The sequence below is a fragment of the Nomascus leucogenys genome, chromosome 5 (assembly GCF_006542625.1).
Source record: "Nomascus leucogenys isolate Asia chromosome 5, Asia_NLE_v1, whole genome shotgun sequence".
NCBI classification, from domain to species: domain Eukaryota; kingdom Metazoa; phylum Chordata; class Mammalia; order Primates; family Hylobatidae; genus Nomascus; species Nomascus leucogenys.
The window spans coordinates 24998344-25017084 of NC_044385.1; the positions used below are offsets into that span (position 1 = coordinate 24998344).

The window sequence follows — 18741 nt, forward strand, 5'->3', positions numbered from 1 at the left end:
GAGAATAATGATAGGACCTACCTCCTAGAGCATTTGGGAAGATGCAAAGAGTTTGGTATTTATTTATGCCAATTATTATTCTGTAGTGCTGGACCATTCAAAACCATGTTGCTCCACCTCTGGACAAGACTTGGTTAATTTCCCTTGCAGAGGATTTCAACATACACAGGTTTAGAAAAGTAAAACCCCATCTTATACATCACCTGGCCAGATCCTCCAAATAGCAATTGTGATGTATTAGTCCATTTTCACCCTGCTAATAAAGGCATACCCGAGACTACATAATTTACAAAAAAAGAGGATTAATGGACTTATGCTCCATATGGCTGAAGAGGCCTCACAATCATGGCAGAAGGTAATGAGGAGCAAGTCACATCTTACATGGATGGTGGCAGGCAAAGAGAGAGAGCTTGTGCAGGGAAACTCCTCTTTATGAAACCATCAGATCTCATAAGACTTATTCACCATCACAAGAACAGCACAGGAAAGACCTGCTCCGATGATTCAGTTATCTCCCACTGAGTCCCTCCCACAACACATGGGAATTCAAGATGAGATGTGGGTGGGGACACAACCAAACCATATCATGTGATATGCTAATAGATCCTTACTGTGAGCTCACAGTTATTAAATGAACAAATCCATAGATTAAGAACAGAAGTGTTAATGAATTGTTAAAGTCTGCTAATTTGTTGAACATTTAGGGCCATTAACAAGTGCATGGATTTTCCTGAGAACATATAATTACCTTGTCTTCTGATTACAGACAGCTGACACCATAGCATGTTGTTTACAAAAGCAAGATTGTAGAAGAGATTATAGGTGCTGGGATTGACTGGTGATAACTTATTTAGGGGCTCCTAATAGGACTTAAAATACCCACCTGTCATTTTGTATGTACATTATAATATGCTGGAGTATATTCAAAGAAGCTTTAAATTGATGACTATTTTTCTGAAAGGTGCAGCAATTGCAACTTATTTTCTTCCTTCTTAGCAGGATTCTGATATCCAGGTCTGCAGATGCTGCAGGATTTTGCTTAATACATTTAAGAAGTATTGATTCTTCTGGGCATAGTTGGAGATGAAGGAGCAGTTTCTGGAAGAACTCACTTTGGAAGAGAAACAGGCCTTTGTGGCAGCAAAGGGAACATTATTAGAGAGGACAGTAGGTATGTGTGCACATATATGTGTGCATGCATGTGTTGGGTGTGTGTGTGTGTTGGTTTAAGTTTCCACATGAGGAAAATGACAGTAAAGTTACACAGTGGGGATAGGCAACCTTTTAAGAACGGTAACTATGCTCCAGCCTCAGGACTGAGCCTTTTCCAGAGCCAGTAAAGCCTGTCCTTGGGCTTAGTCACTCTTTTTTACATTCTTTATGCCTGTATTCTGTGAGGATACTTTATTCCCCTTTCTTCTCTCTCCCTCCAACTTTTTCTTCTATACCCCAACTGTGTTGTAAAGCCAAACGACCTTAGGTTTTGCTTTTTCTCCTCTCCAGAACTTGCCCACTCTTAGTGTGAATTTTGAGCCAGCCAATGTGCTTCCTCTCCCAGGAGTAATTGTTGTTGAAACATTGTCTCTGATGGTCTACTCAGGGCTCCTGTTATGGGTTGAATTGTGTCATCTCAAAATGTATGTTGTAGTCCTAACCTGTAACAACTCAGAATGTGACCTTATTTGGAAATAAGGTCATTGCAGGTATAATTAGTTAGTTAGAATAAGGTCATACTGGGGTAGGGTGGATGCCTAATCCAACAGGACTTTTGCTTCTATAAAAGGGGAAAATCTTATAAGAAGAAGAACAGCACTATGTCAATATCAAGGTAGAGATCAGTGTGTTGCACCTAAAATCCAAGGAATGACAAAGTTTGCAGGCAGACCACCAGAAGCTAGGAGAGAGGCATGGAACAGATTCTCCCTCACAATCCTTAGACAGAACCAGTCTTGCTGACACCTTGATCTTGGACTTTTAGCCTCTAGAACTGTGAGACAATTAAGCTCTGCTGTTCTAAGCTTCCCAGTTTGTGGTGCTTTACTATGGCAGCCCTAGTAAACTAATACAGGTGCTATTTTCTTTTAAAGCCAAGCCATCTCAGGCAGCAGTGAGGTGGTGGGAGAGTTATCCAGAGAGGAGGGGCAGAGTCCCCATTTGAGAGCAGACCAGTTAGGCTTAGCATATACTTAGATGCAATTTAGAGGCAGGATCCAGCCTGGAGTTTGCTATAGCTCAGCTCCAGCTTGGCTAACACCATTTCACACTTTTCTTTAAACCAGCTGGAGATTCTTCACCTGTCTTTGCCTGTCCCTGAGTGACAGGATGACCAAGGACCAGAGGATCATCAAATACTCATTGCTTTTAGCACTATGCAATGTTATTTCCTGCATGACCTCTTGAAAGGGCACAGATGGGAGGCTGTCTTGTTGATTCCTGGTCTGCAACAGGCAATTTATATTCATAATGTGCTTTAAAAAAGCACATACATTGTGGATCCCAGTGCAAAATAAAAATGTGGGGCTGGATGGGATGGCAAAGTCAATCTCCCCTTCCTACATGCTGGCTGTCTATTCTAACCCCTGCCTGGATGCTCTTGGTACCTAGACTGAGGTAGATGATACATCCCTCCCCACTGGTCACCCACCAAACGTGTAGTGGTACTGTCAGCCTGGTGCAGGATGGATGCTGTCTTGTCCTGTCCCAAGATGCCACGGGGTGAGTGTCTAACCCTGATCCTCTCTCTCCTTGGGGTAAAGAATGACAGTAGAATGCAGTCTTCTTCCTGTCAGTGCAACTTGGTCTCCACCCTAGGTGGACAGTGGTAGTGGTTGTGGGATGGGGTCAGGAATGAGGAGGTCAGCCTGGACACCAGGGGTTGGGAAGTAGACTGCCGAGAGCCTGTCCGAAAAGGCAAGCAGGTAGGGAGATGGTGGGACATAGGAGCATATGTGAGTCAAAGTTCCAAGCCTGAAGCTCCATGGTCTCATCAGACTTCATTTACTAACCACAAATTCAAAGACAAAATTATTAAGGACTTCAAGATGGCAACTGCAGAGCACTGAACTTCAACAGCCTGGCCCTTCTGAGGGTGGGGCCCTGTGTGGCTGCACAGGTCACTGGCCCATGAAACTGGTCCTGTTATAGAGACAACAGTGTAGAACTACTTAGAAACAAAAATAAATATTATGATGCCATGTGTATCATCATGAGTGCCATAGCTTGAGAATAAATTTTGTGGCCAGAAAGAACAACGAGGAAATTCATGGGTGATCTCCGTCCTTGAAGGTTGGTTTCAAGCCTAGATTCATAGAAGGCTTTGTCTTGGAGGACTAGGAAGATCATCTGATACAATTCTCTCCTTGAACAGGTGAAAAGATGAACACTTGCAAACAGGTTCAAGATCACACAGCTAATTACGGTTAGGTCTAGGGTGGGAAACAATGTTATTTTGCTCTTAAATTGTTGTAAGAAGGTCCTGGGAAAACTTTTAAGGATGATGAATATGTTTATTATCTTGATTATAGAGATTGTTCATGGTGTTTATATTTATTAAAACTTACCAAATTGTATAATTAAAATATTTGCAGTTTGTTCTTTGCCAATTATACCTCAACGGAGCTGCTTAAAAATATTGAAGGCAAGAATCAAATAAACAACTTGATTTAAGAAAAAGGTAAATAGCAGCTGAAGTTTTTCTGGAATATAGGGAAACAGAAGTGAGCAGTTTTTTGGACGAGCAAACTGCCATTAGTAGTATGCATTAGGGTTTACAAAGTGCTTTTGTTAATACTATCTCATAAGGTTCTTCAGGGTGGAACTTAATGTTAGGAAATGTCATGGAAATGCAGAGTCACCAAAGACCTCCTGAGCAAAGTAGGAAGCTTGGGAATCCTGGAATCTCGAAGACAGAAGAACCCTTAGGGATTACTCAAGTGCTAGAGGCATTCTTAAAATTAACCTCCTTTCTGAAGGGAAGATTGGGGATGTAAAAGATTAACCTTCATTTGACTTCTTTTGATGGGAGGAGTGTTTCTGCCCCTTTTATCTGCAGGCACAGGGCTCTCCACCAGCCTGCAGGCTTGGCCTGCCTCCCGATCACCCTGTGGAGGAGCGCCTGCTACAGAGCAGGAGGATGGGCAAGTTCTTTTTTCTGACTTTTAACAGGAAGTTGTGCTTCAGAATAATTTGGTCTATTATCTTTCTTCAGAGAATACATGACAAAAATGAGTCAGCAGAGAGGCAGGTTAGAGCAGTCTAAAGAAAAACAATAGATGCTATGAAGATGAAAAAGAAAAAGTTTAGATTTCCAGCGTTAGGATGAAGTTCAAGACTCTTTTATGCTTCCTCATGGACTGTGTGAGCCCTGGGATAGGCTAGGGAGATCCCTGGGCTCTTTGCCCCCTCAGTCGGTTTTCTCACCGGGAGGCAGCAAGGCCTCTTCTCTTTGAATTTCTCTCATTCATGCTGGGAGTGTTTTCTTTGCTTGAACTGGGATGGGCAGCTCACCAGGAGGTGAGCACTTCCCTTGTGCAGTTCTTCAGAGAGAGCTTGTGACAGTTCGACCCGAAGACTGGACTGCGTTCCTCCTCCACATGCTGAGTTTGCATTTAAAGGAGGGAGGGAACTCTCTTAATTTGTGATTATTTTTCCTGGTTGCCTTGAAATTGAGCTGAGTGTTCTTCAGTGTCATCATTTTTGTTTCACTGGGTGAACTGCTTTTAGAGAGCCCTGCTCTGAGTGGGGGATGTGTGAGCCCAGAGTCTTCTCTGTGGGACCCAGTTCCTGCTGCCTCCCCTTCAGACCCACCTTGGCTGGCAGGTGGACCACTGGGAAAACACCCCTTGCTCCTGCTGGGAAGGGTCGAGTGGGGTGGGGAGAAGCCAACCCCAGGAAGATGGAGAGCAGTGAGGGCTGTCATTGCTGCTCAGTGTCTGGGTGACCTGGGTACTTTCTGAGGATCCAGGAAGGCCCATGGAAGAAGCAGGCCATGCAGAATCTGTCCAAATGTTTTACAGCTCCTGTGGTTAGGTCAGGCTTTTATATCTTGGATTTTTTTTTCTTGAAAACACCGTGTGCATAAAAGAGAAAGTCACACACACACACACACACACACACAACACACACACACACACACCAACTTTGGCTGTAAATGGAAAGGACCTACTTCTTTTCCAGTGCTGCTTTTATTTTCATGGTTAATTATTTATTCATAAATCTTGCCTGAGAGATTTTATTTTGGCTCCCAAGTGATAAAAGCTCAAGGTCACAGGGGAAGTGTTTTCAAATGCTAAGTGATCCTCCTCCAACCTAATGTTGTAAAATTTTTATTTCAGGAGTAGTGTTGCTCACAGGAGGGGTGATGACTTAATTTTAGCTCCCAGATGAAATATTGACTTTGCTGCTGCTGAGGGGTGGAAGACAGCACAGATCAGCATAATGAGGGCCGTGGCGGAGCTGCCTTCACCCTGAGTTGGCAACCCGTTTATTGTGGGATGACCTTTATAAAATGATGATGATGTTGGGGGAAAGGAGGGAAGTTTCAAGGATGCTAGGCTGCTGCTGATTTCTGCTTCCACTGGAAACAAACAAAAAAATACATTGAGGAAAGACCTGATTTTTCTTGTGCCATTTGAAAGCTATGCATACTTGTGTCCAAAAGGAAGTTTGCTTTCACATCCTTTGATAACAATGGCCTTCAAAAATGCGACATTTTTTTCTCATTGTGCCACTGTGAGCTATGGTCACTGAAAAAGGGTGAAAATCATTCATATGAGATAAAGGGTTAATAGCTGAGATTTTAATCCTCTCTAAAAATTAGTTTTAGGTTGTTGACTTCTTAAGGTTTAAATGTTACTATTTTTGAATAGTTACACGTGAAATAACATTCAGAAAGCATCCAAAAGTGAGTTCTTTTCCTCCAATGCTGTCTTCCTGTCCTTCAGTCCCCATCTCCAGATGCAGCCACCTAAGAAATTTGTTGGTATTCTTCCAGAAATAGTCTACATTTATAATGCTTGCATATATATAAACCTTTAAAAATTAACTAACAATAGCATATCAGCAATTTTTCTTGAGGTTATTTCATATCAGTACAAGTAGGAGCTCTAATGTTTTACAATGTGAGAAGTCCCAGCCTTCTGTGGCAGAATTGGGTCGGAACTGAGTAGTTCTTAATTTCTCTTCTACTCCCTTTCCTCAACTCCCAGTTATTTTCCTTTGCTCCCAAAATACCCAAAGGCAAGAAAGACATTCTCAGTGTAATTTTTGTATTAGGATATTAGCCAGGCTGCTATAACAAATAAACTTCAAGATATAATGGCTTAACTGAGATAGAAGTTTCTCTCTTCCTTGGATGACTGTACAGGAGGAGGTGGTCCAGGGCTGCCAGGGTGTCAGGTGGAGTCCTCCATGTAGAGCTTCCACCTCAGAGTCTAAGGCAGATGATAATTCTTATTATTTCACCAGCAACAGGGAAATAAAAGAGAAAGGGTCAGGGAAGTACTTACACATTTCTTTTCAGGGGTACAACTCGTAGGTGGCTCACATCATTTCTTCTTACATTCTGTTGTTCAGAGTTTATGCACATGGCCACATAGGCTGCCAGCTGAAACTCGGGAGTTCTGTTATGAAAGCAGGGAGGATGGATATTATATGGTCCCAGTTGGGGACAGGATGGTGTCTTGTTCTATATCCTGGCTCCAGGACTAGTGGAAAAGGGAACACTGGAAAAAGCTGAAAGAAAGAATCGTATTTTGATAAGAAACCCTATAAGACTTCAGGTCCAGGTGACATAGTTCAATGCAGACAAGTGGAAAAGGAGCAACTGTCCATCTCTTCCTGGAACACATGGGTATCTACCAATGGAGAAAGGAATTTACATTCTAGCAAGGAGAGACAGACAATAAACACAATTCAGTACATTAGGTAGCATGTTTGATAAGTGCTGTGGAGATAAACCATGAGGAAGGACTATAGAGAATTGGGTGGTGGAGATTGTTGTGGTTTAGAAAGAACAGGCTGGGAGGGCCTCTCGGAAAAAGTGATGTTACAAAAAGGTCTGAAGGGTATGAGAGTGTGAGCTATGCAGACATCTGCAGGAAGTGCGTATTTGGACAAAAGGAAGAACAAATGCAAAGGCCTCAGAATGAGAACATGCTCAGTGTGTATGAGTAAGAGAAGAACAAGGAGACCAGTATGGCTGGGGCAGGGTGAGGGGAAGATGAGGAGGTGATGATGCGAGGGGAGGGAAGTCTATAGCTTGGGGCCTTGGAGGCCATTGTAAGGATTTTGGCTTTTATGTGGAGTGAGATGAGAAGACAATGGAGGATTTTGCAAAGAGGAGACATGATCTGACTTACTTTAAACTGTCTTTCTGGTCTATGTTGAAAAGCGACCCTAGGAACGCAGAGGATATTGTAATTATTTAGGTGAGGGATGATTTGGTTTAGGAGATGTAGTAAGAAGATTGCATTCAGGATGTATTTTGAAGGTGGAGCCTACAGTATGATGAAGGATTAGATGTGGAGAGTCAGAGAAAGAGAGGCATCAAGACTGACTCTAGGGTTCCTGGCCTGAATAACTGAGGCAATGGAGCTGCCATTTCCTGAGATGCAGAAGGCACAATGGGGAGTGGATTTTGGAGGACAATTAGAAGAAGCTCAAGTTTTTGACATGTTAGGCTTCAAATGGGTATTAGATGTCCAAGCACTATAATCTGCAACCCTGGGTTTAGCTGTGTCTTTAGTCAGATACATTTCTTGAATTTTCTAGGTCTATGAGCCAATGTAATTTTTTTTGTACTGGGTTATGCTGCAGGCAAAATTCCTGGTTTATTTACCATCTTATCTGCTCATTGACTGCCTTCTTTTCAGGTGTATCCTATGGAAGTTCACTGTGATCATCCATGTCTTTCTTTATTATCTGTCTTAGGTTGTAATCCATGAAAAGGCAAGAGGTAAAACTGTAACGTTCTCTTATAGCTCCTCCTAAGTTTCTCTCTCCCTCTCTCTCTCTCTCTCTCTCTCTGTCTCTCTCTCCCTCTCTCTCCCCACTCCCGCTCCCTCTCTCTGTGTGTGTATGAGGGAGAGAGAGTGTGTGTGTGTGTTTTGAGGAAAACCATTAATACGTTATTTATGATGATAATTCAATTTAAAAGACATTTATTGAGTGTTGAATAAGACAGTGTCTGCCTTCAGGAGCAAAGAAGACAGATACATTAACAAATAGTTATAATGCAATGTGTCATGGACTATAATAGGAGTATAGGAATATAGATCTGAGGAAAATTAAACCTGCTGGTTTCAAACCAAGCTATGGCTTACTTTCCCATCATGGTCTCATTGCCCTGGTGAATTTGATGGATCTGCTAGGAATCTTAACCAGATGTGTGGATGATGCAGCAATTGTGTTGGGTGTACTGACTGGACACGACCTCAAGGATTCTACCACAGTACAAGATCCTGTTAAACCATTCATACTTCCCAGTTTGACAGATGTAAACAAACTATGTATAGGAATTCCAAAAAAATATCTTGTACCATAATTATTAGTGAAGTACAATCTCTTTGGTCCAAAGCTGCTGATCTCTTTGAGTCTGCGAGGGCCAAAGTAATTGAAGCATCCCTTCCTTACACCAGTTATTCAGTTGTCTGTTACCATGTATTGTGCACATTGGAAGTGGCATCAAATATGGCAAGATTTGATGGGCTACGATATGGTCACAGAGGTGACAATGATGTTTCCACTGAAGCCAGGTATGCTGCAACCAGACAAGGATTCAATGATGTGGTGAGAGGAAGAATTCTCTCAGGAAACTTTTTCTTGTTAAAAAAAACTATGAAAATTATTTCATCAAAGCACAGAAGGTGAGATGCCTCATTGCTAATAATTTTGTGAAAGCTTTTAATTCTGGAGTACATGTCTTGCTAACTCCCACCACCTTGAGTGAGGCAGTACCATACCTGGAATTCATCAAAGAAGACAATACAACAAGAAGCACCCAGGATGATAGTTTCACACAGGCTATAAACATGGCAGGATTGCCAGCAGCAAGTATTCCTGTTGCACTCTCAGACCAAGGGTTGCCAATAGGACTGTAGTTTACTGAATGTGCGTTTTGTGACCAGCATCTTCTTATAGTAGCCAAATGATTTGAAAAACAAGTACGGTTTTCTGTTATTCAACTTCAAGAACTCATGGATGATTGTTCATCAATCCTTGAAAATGAAAAGCTAGCCTCTGTCTCTCAAAACAGTAGAGAGAAATATATCATGCAAATTAAAATGACTTTTAGGGATTCTAAAAAAAAAGAAATTATTGCTTGCATTTTTAACTTGGTGATGGTTATCCTCTTAGACATGGAACCATAAAGATGTAAAATTTACAGAAGGATTAACTTAGTCTGCAAAGCATAGGGGTTAATTCACAGCTAAGATAATAGAGAAATTTATCAAGGATAGAATATGATAATACCTGTAAGAAGCAAAGTCAAACTGTCTATTGACTTTGGGCTTTATTATGTCTTTTTATTTCCTCCTCCTTTTTATAGCATTTAAAATGTAATTAAAATGATCTGAGAGTGTTTCTAGCATGTATTTTGATCTTGACTTGGGTCTAGCTTAGTAGTCCAACATTTGAGTGTCATAGATTAATACAATATTAGGGCTGGAAGTAATCCCTCTTTTCCTTGCTATGCCTATTGCCCTTACTTGATGTCTGCTAACACCTACAGTCTATAAAATTGTTTTCTAAAGTGTACCCATGGGTGCTACTTCTATGGAATACTAACAGTTATCTGGGGAAAAGGGGCCTCGGCCAGTCAAGTAAGTTTCCTTCCTCAAGACCTGTGGAGTCTTTTGCATACTAATGTACACGGAGAATGTCCAAGATGGAACTGAAGGTAGAGAGTGAAATATGATGTGTACAATATCCAGAGTTTCCCCAAATGATTTATATTTGCTAACAAATGATATGTAGTATTGGATTTTTCTCTGCTTTATGTTTGTGTCTCAGTGAAATTTTGTGTTCTATAACACTCAGTGCTTAAATGGCAGTGTTTTTTTTGTAAGTTTATTTGCTTTAAGTAAAAAATTAGTTTAATTTTTTGAAGCAAAGTTAAAATTGTAGCTTGCCTTACTTTTAAAAACAGCTTTATTGAGGTGTAGTTGGTATAACTTAAATGTACATATTTAAAGCATAAAATTTGATAAGTTTTGATGTATGTGTGTAATTGGGAACTCATCATCACAATCAAGATAATGAACATCTTCATCATTCCCAAAGTTTTCTTGCATCTCTTCCCTTCTTCCTGATCTCTTTTGCCTGCCCTCTCCCTATCCTCAGGCTGATGTGCTTTCTGTCACTATAGATTAGTTTCTGTTTTCTAGGATTTTATATAAATGGAATCAGAGTATGTACTTTTTCTTTTTTGTGTGTGTGATGTCTTTCACACAGCATAAATATTTTGAGATTTATTGATGTTGTTGCATTTTCAATAGTTAATTCTTTTCCACTGTTGAGTACTGTCCCATTGTATGGTTGTATCACAGTTTGTTTATTCATTAATCTGATGATAGCTGTTTGGTTTGCTTCCAGTTTATTGCTACTCCAAATGAAGCTGCTATGAACATTTGGGCACAAGTCTTTATATGGACACATGTTTCCATTTCTCTTGGAACTACCCCTAGGCATGATCATAATAGGTATGTGTTCATATGTTTAAGAAACTGCCAAACTGTTTTTAACAGTAGTTCTGCCATTTTTACATTCCTGCCGGCAGTATAGAGTTCTATGTCTTCCACATCTTTGCCAATACTTGGTATGGCCGGTAATTTTAATTTTAGTCATTCTGATAGATATGTAGTGGTATTTACCTGAAGTTTTAATTTGCATTTTCATGATGACTAATGATGTTGACCCTCATTTCATGTGCTTATTTGCTATGTTTATATCTTCTTTAGTGAAGTATCTGTTCAAATATTTTGCCTGTTTAAAATATATTAGGTTTTGATTATTGAGTTTTGAGGGTTCTTTGTGTATTCTACATGCAAATTCTTTATCAGATATATGATTTGCAAATTTTCTTCTAGTATTTGGCTTGTATTTTAATCTTTTAACAGTGACTTTTGAGAACAGACATTTTAAATTTAGTTAAAGTTCAATTTGTCGATTTTTTTTTTCATGGATCTTGCTTTAGTGTCATATCTAAGGGTTATCTTTGACAAATCCAGGGTCACAAAGATTTTCTTTTACATTTTCTTCTAGAAGTTATATAATTTTAGGCTTTATATTTAGATTATGATACATTTTGAGTTAATTTTCGTGTATTATGCAAAGTTTAGCATAGACCAAAGTTTACTTTTTTTGCACATGGATATCGAATTCTTTCAGCACCATTTGATAGTAAGACTATAATTTGTCCACTGAATTGCCTTTGCACCTTTGTAAAAAAATCAGTGGTCCATATATGTGTGGGTCTATTTTTGGGTTCTGTCTTCTGCTCCACTGATCTATTTGTGTGTCTATTTGACCATGCTACATTTTCTTGGTTACTGTAGCTTGAGGGTCGGCAAACTTTTTCCATAATGGGTCAGATAGTAAATATTTTAGGCTTTGTGAGGCACATACGTCCTCTGTAGTGTGTGTTTCTTTTAAAAACCATTTAAAAATATAAAAACCATTCTTAGCTTGGGGACTGTAAAAAACAGGTCATGGGCTGAATTTGGTCTGCAGGTCTTAATTTGCTAACTCCTGCTATAGTGTTATAATACATTTTTAAAGTCGGTTGTGTTAGTCTTCCAACTATGTTCTTTATTTTCAAAGTTGTTTTTGCTATTCTAGACCCTTCATATTTCCATATGAATTTTAGAATCAGTTTTTCAATTTCCACAAAAAAAAGGAATTTTGGGATTTTGACCGGTCTTTGCTTTTGGGGTTGTGTTGATTCTCTAGGTCAATTTTGGGAGAAATGACATTTTTAACAGTATTGAGTCTTCTGGCTCATGAACATGATATATCTCACCATTTATCTAGGTCTTTGTTGATTTCTCTCAGTAATTAATACCGAACGGGTCTTGCGTACCTTTTGTCATACCTAACCTCAGGAATTTAATATTTTTTAAGCTACTATAAATAGTAGTGTTTTAAAATTTCGATTTCTGTTTTTTGTTGCTTGTATAGAGAAATAAAATAGTTTTATTTGTTGATTTTATAAAATGCAACTCTGCTAAACTTGCTCACTAATTCTGATACCTTTTAAGCATATTTCATAAGATTTTCTACATAGACATTCTTATCTGCAAACAAAAATATTTTTAGTTGTCCCTTCCCATTCTGAACAATTTTTATTTTTTGTCTTGACTTTTGGCACTGGCCATAACTTCCAGGACAATGCTAGGTAGAAGTGATGAGGGAAGACATATTAATCTTTTTCCTAATCTTATGATTAGTTTGCTAGGGCTGCTATAACAAAATATTGCAGACTGGGTGGCTTAAACAACAGAAATCTATTTTCTCACAGTTCTGGAGTCTAGGAGTCCATGATCAAGGTGCTGGAAAGTTTGGTTTCCTCTGAGGTCTCTCTCCCTGGCTTGCAGACAGCCACCTTTTCACATGGTGTTTCTCTGTGTCCGTCTGTGTCCTATTCTCCTCTTCTTATGAGGGCACCAGTCATATTGGATTAGGGCTTAGCCATGTGTCTCCATTTTACCTTAATTACATCTTTAAAGACCATATCTCCAGATAACCATGGTACATCTTAAGGTACCGTTGGGTTGGGATTTGAACATATGAATTTGGAGGATGGGACGTAATTCAGCCCGTCTTTCATCATTACGTATGATGTTAGCTGTAGGCTTTTTGTAGCACTGTCTCATGTTGTGGAAGTTCCTGTCTATTCTTAGTTTGCTGAGAGTATTTATCAGGAATTAATGGAATTAATATTGAAATTTGTCAAATGACTTTTTACAATTGTTGAGCTAGTATGATTTTTCTCAATTTGTTTATACTGTGCTTTTAGAATGTTATCCAACTTTGTATTCCTGGGATAAATTCTAATTGGTCATAATGTATTAACTTTTAAAATATATTGGTGAATTCCATTTTCAGAGATGTGCTAACTAATGAGACAGTAAAACTCCCAAAATGTAAGTGACACTGAAACACAAAACATAAAAAGTTCAAAACCAAAAGAATTATTTGAAAAAAAAAGTGTGCTGAATTTAAAACATGGAAGAAATAGATGTTGGAAACTTTATGCATAAAATAGAACTTCATATTGATAACACTAAAAATCATATATAATTGCTAAAGCTGTTTTAAAGATGTTTGCTGGGAAATATAGGATAAATATGTAGCAAAATAGCTTAAGCTACTTTGACATGTAGATGTAACTATTTGGACACAATAGCTTGATGTAATTTTGAACTGGCTAATGATATAAGACCAACTCAAAGAACAAATAAACCTAGCAAAGTTTTTCATTGCAATTTGACTTACGCACTGATATTATTAACTTGCAGTTCTTTTTATATATGTGCAACTTGAACATGATGGTGGTTTGAAGAAATAATTTTTTTGGCTTTACTGTTGACAATTATGATTAGCTCTGAACTGTATAAATCTGTGAAGGATTACAAAGTTAACAAGTATGTTTTAGAGTTTAAGTTTTATATAGAAGTGTGCTCTGATGTCACACTTCCAGTGAAAAGAAAATTTTCTGAAGTAGTTACCTAGATCAAGGACCAGAAGAAAAATCAATGCATTGTTTCCTTTATTGCAAAAGTCATGCTATGAAAAAAGCCTAAATAAACAATGTGCCAAGTGACACAGTAAAAATTGTAAATTAAGTAAAGTGGAGTGCATGACATTCTAGATTATTCTCTTTACTATGTGATAATGTGGAAGATAAATTACACATGACTTTCATTGCATATTAAGGCACAATGATTGTAGAGCAGAAAAGTTGAGCGTGCTTGATTTATAGTATAAGTTCTTAATACTTCTGCAAGATAAGAAAAGTATTAGGTCTCATCTTCTTAAAGAGGTAAATTGGACATCTGAACTGCTCATTTGTCTGGTATCTTTGGTATTATAATGATCCTAATACTTCCATAAAAGGAAGGAGTACAGCATAATTGTCAGTGGCAGATAAGATCAAAGGACAAGAACAAAATCGGAAGCTTAGAAGAACAGAGATTTAAAGATTATTATGACATGTTCCATAATTTAACAGTTTTCAAATAAGTCATGATCTGGATTATTTCAAAAATATAAAATGTTATCACCAAACACTTGATGAATTTTGACAGAATTTTTGCATTTTTATTTTCTATTAAAAATATTCTTACATAGGGGGCCAGACACCCTGTAATCCCAGCTCTTTAGGAGTCCGAGGTGGGTGAATCACAAGGTCAGGAGTTCGAGACCAGCCTGGTCAACATAGTGAAATCCCGTCTCTACTAAAAAAATACAAAAAATTAGCTGGGCATAGTGGCGGGTCCCTGTAATCCTAGCTACTCGGGAGGCTGAGGCAGGAGAATCACTTGAAACCAGGAGGCAGAGGTTGCAGCGAGCCAAAATCGCTCCACTGCACTCCAGCTCAGGTGACAGTGCAAGACTCTGTCTCAAAAAAAAAAAAAAAAAAAAAAAAAATTCTTACATAGGAAATTTATTGATCTGAAATCCATTCTTTTCAATGAGAGATAATTTAAATTTCATTATGACTTCATAGGAAAAATTGTTGGAGTGGTTACTGATGGATTGAAAATGAACATCAAAAATAAAATATTGCTGTCTTCATTTTGAATGAAGTTCCAACATAAATATGCTAAGCTTGCTAAAATTCCTTTTAAAATCACTTCTAATCCTCCTGTCAACATATATCTGTCAGACTGGCTTCTCTACTATCAGTGTTATGAAACAGAAATAATTTAGGTATACATTATCATAAGCAAGAAGCATTGTGATCAATCCAAACTTAATCAAATACATTAACCAGCACAAGGCATGCTCATTTGTTACATTAAGAACTTTAATACTGATAAATATGATGTTCCTTCAAAGTGTGCACTTCAGTGTTTAGTATGTGGACTCACTCTTTCACACTCTTTGTTTAGTTACAATTGCAGAATGACAAAAATTATGATTGTATATCAGTGATTCATTACTTATTGTTGTATATACACACTTTCAATAAAAGAAGTGTATAATTTTTGCTATTCTTTTCTTTTTTCTAGGTTATGTTTATTCTTATATTTATTGAAATGTAATTTTATGTCTGCTGAATATAATAAATTCAGAGGTTATATTTTGTTCATCTTGCTTTTTCTAATTTATTTTTCTAGCAACTTTATTTTTAAAGATAATTTTTTTAGAGCAGTTTTAGATTTCCAGAAAAATTGCGAAAATAGTGTGAGTTCCCATATACCCTACACCATTTCCCTTATTTTTAACAGCAGTGTGGTACATTTATCACAATTAGTGAGCCAATATTGATACATATTATTAACTAAAGTCCACAGTGTATTCAGTTTTCCTTAATTTTACCTTATCTTTTTCTGTTCTAGGATTGCATCTAGGGTACTGCATTACATTTAATTACTGTATCTCCCTAGGCTTCTCTCGGCTGTGATAGTCTGAGACTTTTGTTTTTGTTGACTTTGACAGTTGTGAGGAGTACTGGTTGCGTAGTTTGTAGAATGTCCCTCAATTGAGATTTTTCTGATGTTTTTTGTCATGATCAGACTGTGGTTATAGTAATCCATTGTTAAATCATATCTTACAAGTGCACAGATGTGTGGTGGATTGGATATTTAAAACAAACAAACTGGTTCTTCTCTACAGATGGTTGATGAAGCACACTCTTGTGAAACTGGTGTCACACAGAATTCAGGGTGTTGATGAATGACCTAGGGAAAGGTGAATCCAGACCTCTGGATTCTGGGGCTCCTAGCAGAAGAACTTTTGCTCTGAGACTTTCCTGGAACATCTTTTAGTCTCTGTGTCCTTCTCATTGATCTTCAGATTCCAGGAGAGGAACTGTGATGAACTCAGGTTGGAGAAAGGCAACTAGAAAATATTTGGTGATTTGGGGGGTGAGTTTGCAGGTATGGGGCTTTATCTGGATGTCAGACTGGGGCAATTGATGAGTCTGAGCTCACTCATTCCCACCTCCATCATACCACCCCCCGGCAGGCACACTTGACAGCAATAATTTAACTTAAGCATACCCTGAGAATGACACTGTGGTCTAAGAAGAATGTGTGTTCGAAGTTCTGAGCTAAGGTATCAAGGAGTGGCCAACCTGGAGATTCAGTCTTTATCTGTGAAGGACATCTGAACCTCCAGCCCATCACCTAGAATGCAGGTCATACAGAGGATCGAGGCTTTTTGTTTTGGGTTGAATGGAGGTTGCTAGGTAGAGGTTGCTGGATGGAGGGTGCTAAGTAAAAATGCTGTATAAATTGTATACTTTTTACAAATGGTAGTGGTTCTCCCACTACCACTGGACTATCCTTGTATGTAAATTCCCCCTAATAAACCCCATGTCTCCTTTGTTGTCTCTGGATCTCTCTCTCTTTTTTTTTTTTTTTTTGCCCTCTTGACATAGTACCATCCTTACTGGAGTCAATAGGGGTCTGGCATGCCACCCAAGTGTCCATTTTTATTTTCTAAATGTTCTTTGTTAATTCCAAAGCCCTGACTTTTCCTTCTTCTTTCAGAGTTGGAATTCTTTTACTTGCCAAAAGGGGATGATGAGACACCACTTACTAGTTCATCAAATAGGCCAGGCCGGTAACGCAAGATATTTCCCTGACCCCTTCACTGGTAGGAACTGGCATGCATGGGCACTGGCAGTGGTGAACTCCACTCACTTGCTGCTCCACCCTTCATGAGAGGGGGAGTGCAGATGAGTGGGTACAGGAGTTGGGGTGGGCGCTTTTGGGCACCAGCAAGAGCCAACCCTGTACTGGCCCTGTTGCAGCATCTAGGGGAGGGTGCCCATGACCCCTGAAGCCCCAGAGGAAGTGTTACAGTGCCCTTTTAGCATTGCCATCCACAGATGGCTTAAGTGTTAACAGCTCAGTGGAGGGTCAGTATGACAGCCTTTTGCACCCACACTTGTGGCACCTGAGTTCTTAACTGATGTCCAGGAGGAATGAGGTGGCATGAATGAATTGAAGGTGGTAAATGAAGGGGATTTTATTGCTGATGAAAGTGGCTCTCAGCTGGAAGGGGAGCTGAAAAGGGGATAGAGAAGGAAGGTAATCTTCCCCCGGCATCTGGCCGTCCCTGGCTGGACTCCTTTCTGAAGTTATGCCATCAAGCTGTCCCTCTGAATTCAAGCTGCTTCTCTCCAATGTCCAACTGTAGTCTCCGACATCCAACTGCTTCTGCTGTCTCTGCTGGCTAAGCCTGGAGGTTTTATGGGCACAGGATCAGGGGTAGGGTGGGCCATGGGTGGTTTTGGAAAAGGCGACATTTGATCAGGAAAACGGGGATGTAACTTTTCACTTTGGGTGGTGGTGTTAGGCTTTTCAGCTTGAGGGTGGGGCCCTTGCCAAGGACTTGGCCTCTTCTGCCCAGAATTTCCCTGCCTTCTGTCCCTATCACTGTGATGAAGAATCCAAGGTAGGAAACTAATCTCTACTTTCTGGTTTTAATCAGTAGAATTCATTTCTCGATAGAAAATGTGTGTAGCTCCAGTTCTACCTCTTTTCTCTTAAATACTTTTTCTTTTAATATTGTTCACATTTTATGCACTAATTAAAGAACCAGACATTGCAAACATGACACATTGATTTTTTCCATAATAATGTTTGTGAGTAACGTATGGAATTGCTAACTAACAAAGTTATGGTTTGGTTTGTCTGTCTGCTTCTCCATTTGGGCCTCTGGCACAGCCTCCTAACTGGCCTCCCCGCCTCCAGTCCTTGACTCTTAAAAATGCAGCCTGTCCAGAGAGTCCATGGATTCTAAGGGGCACAACTTACCTCATGGATGTCTTGCTTGAAACCCAGTAAGCCCTTTTGGTTGCCTAGAGCGAGGTGTTGTCAGGACCAGCATCATCTGCATCACATGAGAACTCGTTAGTTAGAAATGCAAATTCTCAGGCCTTACCCCAGGCCTAGGAGGTCAGAAACTCTGGGGGGTGGGGCCCAGCAATGCATGCTTAGAAAACCCTTCAGGTAATTCTGAATCAGGCTGAAGTTTGAGAACCTCTACCCCAAAGGATAAAAAACAGGCTGCTTCTTTGGAGAAGGCCTGCTGCGGCCTGGTCCTCACCCCTTTTCTGGCTTCTTCTGCCCCATTTCCTGCTTTGCATTTTATACTATAGTAAATTGTCTGCAGTTGCCTGCATAAACCATTCTCTATCTCATTTTCAGTTGTTTACTCAAATAGGTCTTCTTGGTGCGAAATCTCCCTGCCCCTCACCTGGTCATCCATGCTGATACTTGAACCCTTAACTCCAGGGTCATTTCTCTGGGAAGCATTCCTCCTGCCTCCCTGCACCTCCTTAAGGGCTCTCCCAGCATCCTGTGCCCATGGCTGTAATTAAGATAAACTCATCACATTATATTTATTTGCTTATGTCTATTTCTGTCACTACGTTGTGAGCTCCTTTTATCGGGGACTCCGCTTCTTTCATGTTTAATCCACAGCACCTAGCCGCGTTTGCTTGACAGTCAGTTATTTGACTATCACTGAATGATTTATGAATGAGTGAAATAATGAATGAATAAA

At 39.4% G+C, this 18741-nt stretch overlaps 1 pseudogene; it reads left to right on the forward strand.

The window, feature by feature from the left end:
* The first annotated feature begins 1083 nt into the window (after positions 1-1083).
* LOC100580506 lies at positions 1084-9368 on the forward strand (annotated as a pseudogene).
* Positions 9369-18741: the final 9373 nt, after the last annotated feature.